Raw genomic sequence first — 8,123 nt, forward strand, 5'->3', positions numbered from 1 at the left:
GGGGATAGAATTAAATTGAAGGACTTGTAAAACCTTTAATGTGGAGGAATACATACTCCCATGGAAGTGTGCTTTTGGAGATTGTAGAGGTGGTTCTGTGAGATTCCTCCGACTAAGGAGATCTTATAACATTTAGGTCTTATCTATTTCCCAAAGAGCTGAGCCACCTTCATCACCTTCTGCTTTTGTACCACTCTGAAATAGATTTTATAGTGTCTTGCATGGGAGTAAGTTAACACATGTAGAAAACTTAAAATGGCAGTGCCACACATGTCACTTTAAGAAATTTTTTTTCTCATTTATTTTATTGGTACATTTCAGGTGCACAATACAGTTGCATTCATCATTGGGATCTTGTACCTTTACATGACAGGTCTTGGTTCTCACTTTTCCCCATACCCCTGCCCTCCCTTCACCTCCTACTCTGTTCCCTATTTACAAAAACTTTATTTCCATTTTTTCATATTTTTAATTTTCCCTTATTTCCTTTCCCCTACCCTTCCCACTTCCCCTACACCTTTAGCCTTTTTATTCCTATTTCACACTGTCAATATACCTTTAGGATCTTGTGTACCATTATAGTTTTTCACACCAGAGAAACTATTCGGTATTTACACATGTGTCTTATTTATTTAACTGAAGAGTATGGCACCAATATGCATCCATTTTCTTATGAATGACTGTAATTTCTCATTCTTTATGGCAGAGTAGTATTCCATTTTATAGAGAAAACACATCTTCTTTAAGAAATATTAACAATAAAAAGTCAAGACAGCTTTAGCATTAATGCATATTATAGACTTCATCAACATAGGACTCCCATGTCCTATTAGATAATGTTTCTCCACTTGACATTGCATTTCTTCTGATGTCTATGCTTCCCTCTCTATTTTATTTTCTATTGACACCCTTTCTTTCTCCAAGGCAACAGGAACCTGGACACCAGCCAGGCATAAGGCTCTCATTAAAATGCAAACAGGACTCCATGATGAGTGGCGATTGAGAAATAGAAGAATACAATAAGCTATTGCTTCCATATTGTTGAATTAAATAGGTGAGAGTACTACAAGGCAGAGGTGATTTGGTGGTTACTCAACAGCATGGTTGAAGTAATTCTATTTAAGTAGTAGGATTCCTCTTTGGTACCTTTCTTTGTTATCTCTGACATATGTTCACGGTACCACAATTACTTTTAGCCCACCGTTATTCTTTTCTCACTAGATGATATGTTAAGTCTCCCAACTGGAATTGTACTGAATCTGTATAGAGTTTTGGAAGTGTGGCCATTTTCACTATGTTTGTTCTTCCTACCTAGGAGCAAGGGGTGTCTTTCAATTTTCTGATATCATCTTTGATATCTTCTTTCAGAGTGTTATAGTTTTCAGAGTAGTGGTCTTTGATTTCTTTTGTTAGGTGGATTCCTAGGTATTTCAATTTTTTGGATGCTGTTGTGAAAGGAATTGTTTGTCCCACTTCTCTCTCAGTGCATCTGTTGTTCGTGTGCAGGAGAGTTACTGATTTTTGTGTGTTGACCTTCTATCCAGCTACTGTTCTGAGTTTGGTTATTAAGTCTTGAAGACTTTTGGTGGAGCTCTTGTGGTTTTCTGTATAGAGTATCATGTCATCTACAAATAATGAGAATTTGACGTCTTCATTTCTTATTTTTATTCCTTTTATTTGTTTCTGTTGTCTAATTGCTTTGGTGATGTTTCAAAAACTGTATCGAACAGGAGTGGTGATAGTGGACATCCTTGTCTTGTTTCTGATTTTATTGTGAAGGATTTGAATTTTTGACCATTTAGTATGATATTTGCTGTTGGTTTTCCATAGATGGCTTTCATAAGATTGAGGTAGAGACTGTCTATTCCAAATTTTGTAGGGGTTTTATCATGAATGCAAGTTTGATTTTGTCAAATCCTTTTTCTGCATCTAGTGAGATGATCACATGTTTTTTTTTGCTTTTGGATCTGTTAATATAGTGTATTACATTTACTGATTTGCATATGTTGTACTATTCCTGCATCCCTGGGATGAATCCCACTTGGTCAGGGTGTATGCTCCTTTTGATGATCTTCTGAATTCTATTTGCCAGTAATTTATCACGTATTTTTACATGTATGTTCATTAGTGAGATTGGCCTATAGTTCTATTTTTTGGTTGGGCCTTTCTCTGCTTTTGTTATCAAGGTAATGTTTACTTCTAGGAATTAATATGGGAGTACTGCTGCCCTTTCAATTTCATTGTTGAATTTAATCAGTAGTGGTAATAATTATTTTCTAAATGTCTTATAGAATTCAGGAAGCCACCAGGGCCCAGGCTTTTCTTAGTTGGTAAGTTTTTAATTACATTTTCAATTTCATTGATCAATATTGGATTGTTTAGAATTTTTAAGTCTTCTTCATTCAACTTTGGTAATTCATATATATCTAGGTATCTGCCATAAATAATGACAAATTAGAGACATTTATAGCTAAATAGATTCAAATTGAGACCATACTCTTAAGTGAAATAAATAGGACACACACGTATAAATGCCAAATAGTTTCTGTGCTGTGAGAAACTGAAAGTGTAAATAAGACTAAAAGGTATAATAAATAATGTGAAATAGGAAGGAAAGAGTCAAAGGGGAAGAGAAAAGAGAGGGGTAGAAGGAAGGAAAGAAGGGAATGGAATTAATATGAGAAAATGTAAAAATGGAAACAAAGTCTTTGTAAAAAGGGAGAGTTGGAGGGATTGAAGGGAGGGAGGGCAGGGAAATGGGGAAAAAATAAGAACCAAGACAGATTACACAGAGGTACAAATTTCTACAGATGAATGTCATTATACTGTATACCTAAAATTTCCCAATAACATTAATTTAAAAAAACAACAAATGTCTAATAATAATGTTGACAGTAGAGGAAACTAAGTGTGAATATATGTGAATTTTTGTAATATTTTGGCAACTTTTCTGTGTACCTAAAACTATCTTAAAATATAAATATTTTTTCAAACAAAGGCAAATTGTTTAATTTTACTTCCAGATATGATATAGTAATAAAGTTTAGATATAACTTCCATTAACAGCTAAAAATTTAGGGAAAGAATTGAATAAAACTATGATTAAATTTGTTTTAAAAATGAATCAAGATATATCATGTACAGGTACAAATTTCCTATGATGTATGTAATCATTATGTATATCTAAAATGCACCAATAAATGATTAAATAAATTCATTCAGATGAAGGACTTAGAACAGGGCCTGGCACAGAGTAGACAATCATTAAGTGCTAATTGCTATTATTATTGTCAGAGCATTTTTCACATTAAATTGAACTTTTAGTTGAAAAAAGCAACTATGTTTAAACATTCAAAATTGTCAGCAAAGATTGTGATTATTGAGAGAGGGTTAACAAGCAAGTTAAGCCCATGATTCCTTTACTTCTCTACCTTGAGGCAACTTCTGGACCGTAGGTGCACTAGGAAGGTCCCCAGAATGAGCTTCATTGTTCTCAGCAAAGTGAGGAAATGAAGCTTCAACTTTGAGAGAGGTGAGGAAGAGAATTTTAGGATGTTGGGGCAGAATGGAGAGAGCTATGCAGAAAATTGAGATCCAGAAAGCAGAGTGGGCATTACGTGGGATTTCTTTGAAAAGGATGTCTGAAATGTGAGGAGCAGAATCCAGACAACTGTAAAGAGCCTCCAACCCCTGCAGTGTTGAGATGTAATCTAAATTCTCAGGCTTCATAATGTTGAGGAGACATTTGAGCTTCAATCAGCTGGAGCAGCGCCCCCACTGACCACTTGGGACTGAGAAGAGACTGCAAGGGTGTTGCCCTGTAACAATAGTACAGCTAAAATATTTCTGTAATAAAACTTTTTCTAAGCTCTTCCTAGAATGCTTGTAAAATAGACCTGAAAAGGCAAACTAACAATTGTTCCATGTCCAAAACATGACTAACATTCTTTATTAAAAGCCATTTTAAAAACCAATACTCAAAAATGCAATTTTTACAAAGTTCAATATCTTAAAAGTCTCAATCCATATGAAGAAGCAAGAAATTCTGACTTAAAACCAGGTATTTTTAAAAAAAAGACCTTAAAGTCAAAGATGACAGGACTAGAAAGCAAGAATTTTTATAAAAGCTGTATTATTTTTGTATAGATATTTAAATGAAAAATGAATGTAGAAAAAAAGAGAAATGGAATATACAAAAAATAGCTAACAGATTTCTTTCCCTCTATTATCAAGAGGAAGGCAAGAGTTATTATTCTTGTTTTTGTTATTCAATGTTGAACTAAAAGTTCTAGCTAGCAAAATTGAAATCCAACAACACAGCTGGCAAAGAAAGAAATACTGTACCTTTATTTTCAAAATACATAATTGCATTTGGAGAAATTCTAAGAATTTAATAAAAGCTACTAAAATTCATAACTGTTTTTATCAAGACCATAGAACACAGTTAATTTCATAAATCACTTTTATAATTGTACACCAGCAATAGACATAATTTTCTAAACAGTATTTTTAAAAATCTCAAGGCATGAAATATTTTACAATATGTTTAATAAAATGTGTTCAATTTTTTTAGAATGGAAACTATATAACATTGTTGGGAGCAATTAGGAAAGTATTAATTAAATATTTATGAAATGGATAGCTTTACAATGTGTTCATTGAAAGTATTGACATTTTTAAAATGACAATTTGATTTCAATTGATCTACAGGTCCAACCAACCCCAATCAATACCTCAGCAGATATCTCTTTCTTTGTGAAATGGATGTGCAGATTCTAAGATATATATAACAATGCAAATATTTTACAAGAACTAAATTAATTTTCATGAAAATAACAAAAAAAAGAAGTTGTAGGATATATGTTGGCCAGTTTCAAAATTTATTGTTGTGTTATGATAATTAAGACACAAGTTTTCTATTGATACCTGATGACAGTTAGTGATTATCAAAACAGTACAATGGTCTTTTAAACAAATGGTGCAGAAATGACTGGATGTGTGTATGATTTAGACCTAAAGCATCCTCCAAAAGCTTCATTTATTTAAAAAGTGGCTGGATCACAAGAGCATTAATACTCATCAATAATTCATCCCTTAATGAGTTGAGTAGCTGAACTTTGTGTTAGGGCCTTGTTATGTATGTAGGTCAATGGGGGCATAAACTAGACGTATATATCTTTCACCCCAACTCCTTTCTTTTCACTGTTTTCTGAGCACCATGACTTGAGGAGTTTTTTTCTAAAAGACTCTTCCATAATATTCTTCTTGCCTTAGAGCCAGCCCACTATAGATTGAATCTTCTAAAAAACAGTTTGGGTGTTGAGTATTTTGTGTGAATAGGGTGAGAGGGTGACTAAGACAATGCCTATATGAGTTTTAAAAGTAAATCTTGATTCTTTTTTCATATTTTGCACAATAATTTAACTTGATATGGGTAGCATACTGGAATATGAATGCTGAAATTATAAAAATTGAAAAAATAACAAAATATTTTGGAGGAAATTTGATAATAAATGACCATGCTTCTCAGAAGTAGCAAAGAAATCATGAATTAGAAAAGAACAGACTGGATTTTGTCTAATTTAAAACTTCTGTTTATTTAAAGTTACAATAAGAAATGAAAGCTTGAACAAAAGATTAAAAAAATATATTGTGATGCATAAATCTGAAAACAACCTTGTATTCAGATGGTAAAAATACCTTCTTGTATCCAATAAATGGAACTCTCACAACTCAACGATAAGTAAAGCAGCAGTATAAATACAGCATGAGAATGAGGAGGCAGCTTACAAAATAATATATTTGAGTGGCTAAGTGCATGGGAAAAATGTGCACATCATTGTCATGAAGGAAAAAGAAAAGAGAATGCTTGATCATTATTACCATTAATAATGAAAACTAACCAAAAGGAAATTTCAGAAAGGATTTGGAGTAATTAGAACCTACATAAGTTTCTAGAAAATGGCACAATTCCTTTGGAATACAGCTTTCTTGTTCCTTAAAATCTTTAGAATTGCCTTTCCAGTGCACCTAGCAATTTAGCACAGAAAGTTACTAAAAGGAAAGGAAAATATATGTCAATGGAAATAATTTTCCATAAATATTAATTGCAGCAGAAAGAAGGTCATAGATTGCTGTTTGTTATTTCTGCTTTCTGCCTACCATGAACTGTTTCTCCTGTGAAATGCCCCTTTGCTGTGCCACCTTGCCAGGGAGCCAGCCAAATACGAACTGAAAATTCTACAGATTGAGCCAAATAAATATTTCCTCCTTTAACTTTGGGTGTCAGGTATTTTGCCTCACCAACAAATAGAATTAACCAAGACAAAAGTATATAGATAAAAAGGAAGAAAAATGTGTTTACTCAAATATATAAATATTATCTCTCACAGTGTGTGAATACCTAGCAGGATTCATGGGAAAAGTAGCAAGAAAGTCCTGATCTGCTTATCTATGAGATTTTGTGGCTCTATACTCAATGTTTAACAATATTTTAAAAATTCAGCCATATAAACTTATTGGCTTATATGAAGTCCAGTGATGTATGCATCACTTAGCCAGATGTTTTAGGCCCCTTTTCTCCTTGTAAGCAGGTATCTTCTTCTAGTTAGGATTATTTCATTGCCCAGAAAATTAAATCTGTTGATGAGTTTAAAAACTTATCATCCAATTGCAATTTTCCCAATTTTTTTATGAAGGAGACAGGACAATATTCTTCACTGTTTACATCACTAAGCTTCATTACTTTTTTAGTTTTGTTTATGAACTTTCTTATAAAAATAACAGTGCATCCTAAGTTGATAAATAGTGTTAAGATTATTTATGGAACCACATGACTGTGAAAAAAAAAAGAAGTGAAAAATAAGAGGAGTTGTGACGCTTTATGGAGCCTTAGAAGAAAAAGCAAGTTTAAGATATAATGTAAATATTTTCTAAAAGCTTGAATGGATAGAATTTGCATCATTGTCTGCAAAATATTTTGTTACTGTCCCTGTTATTCTGAATTATAATAATTGATTGCAATGTGGCTGATTATTACTAATAACCTTGTACTGCCAGAAAAGGTTAACTGATGTTTGATAGTCTCTTTGAGGTTGAGAAGGGAATTGAATGAGTCATGAACATGAGAGACAAATTTCTTATCCACCTAGATCACTTAGCTTCATTCTGCTCTTACAGGATCCTTTATTTAGAAACAGAGACCCTGGTCACCTTGAGAGACAATGTTGGATGTTTTTATTACTGTCCTAAGGCAATTTCTATTTTTACAGTTTTACCCAACATTCATTTGTCTTTAAACTAGGACACTAGCGCTCTAATTGTCCTGCTCAGCATCCAAATTTTTCCTTTCCTGAGTGCCAAAGGACAGTTGCAAATTTAACTATCTAGTGCCTATACTTAGCATTAGTAATCAAATATAGAAATCATATTAATTTTTAAACTATGTTACTGTTTGCTTTCCAGCAATATGAAATTCTCATCAAGTCAAGATAGATATAATCTGTCTCCTTTCTAGTGCATTATATTACATAAGACTTAATCCCAGCTGCCCCAGAGTTTTGTCATTATCCAGGGAGTAAAGTATCTGCTTAAGCCTTTTTACAGATTCTCATCATTGAAGGGGCATTTGGAATACCAGAGTAATGCATTAGAGGTCCACTCAAATCCCTTTTCTCCCCTACTGTTTGGCTCTCTTTGTCTTTTTGTTTTCTTAAAAAATCTCAACACTATAATGGTACATAAAATCCTAATGATATAATTGACAATGTGAAATAGGAAGAAAAGGGTTAAAGGTATAGAGGAAATGGGAAGGGTAGGGGAAGGTAATAAGGGTAAAGAAAAAAAAACATGAGAAAATGAAAAAATGGAAATAAAGTATTTGCAAATAGGGAAGGGAAGTGGGGGTGAAGGGAGGGCAGGGACAAGGGGAAAAATGAGAACCAAGACCTGTCATGTAAAGGTACAAGATCCCAATGATGAATGTAACTGTACTGTATATCTAAAATGTACCAATAAACTCAATGAGGTAAAAAATTCCATTATGATGAAAGTTATCTTTATAATGTACCTGATATAATTTATTTTAGGACAAGTGAATGTAGCCATTTTATTGAGTTTATGTG

The sequence above is a fragment of the Fukomys damarensis genome, unplaced genomic scaffold, assembly GCF_012274545.1.
Source record: "Fukomys damarensis isolate Sample0158 unplaced genomic scaffold, DMR_v1.0_HiC HiC_scaffold_14, whole genome shotgun sequence".
Classification (NCBI taxonomy): domain Eukaryota; kingdom Metazoa; phylum Chordata; class Mammalia; order Rodentia; family Bathyergidae; genus Fukomys; species Fukomys damarensis.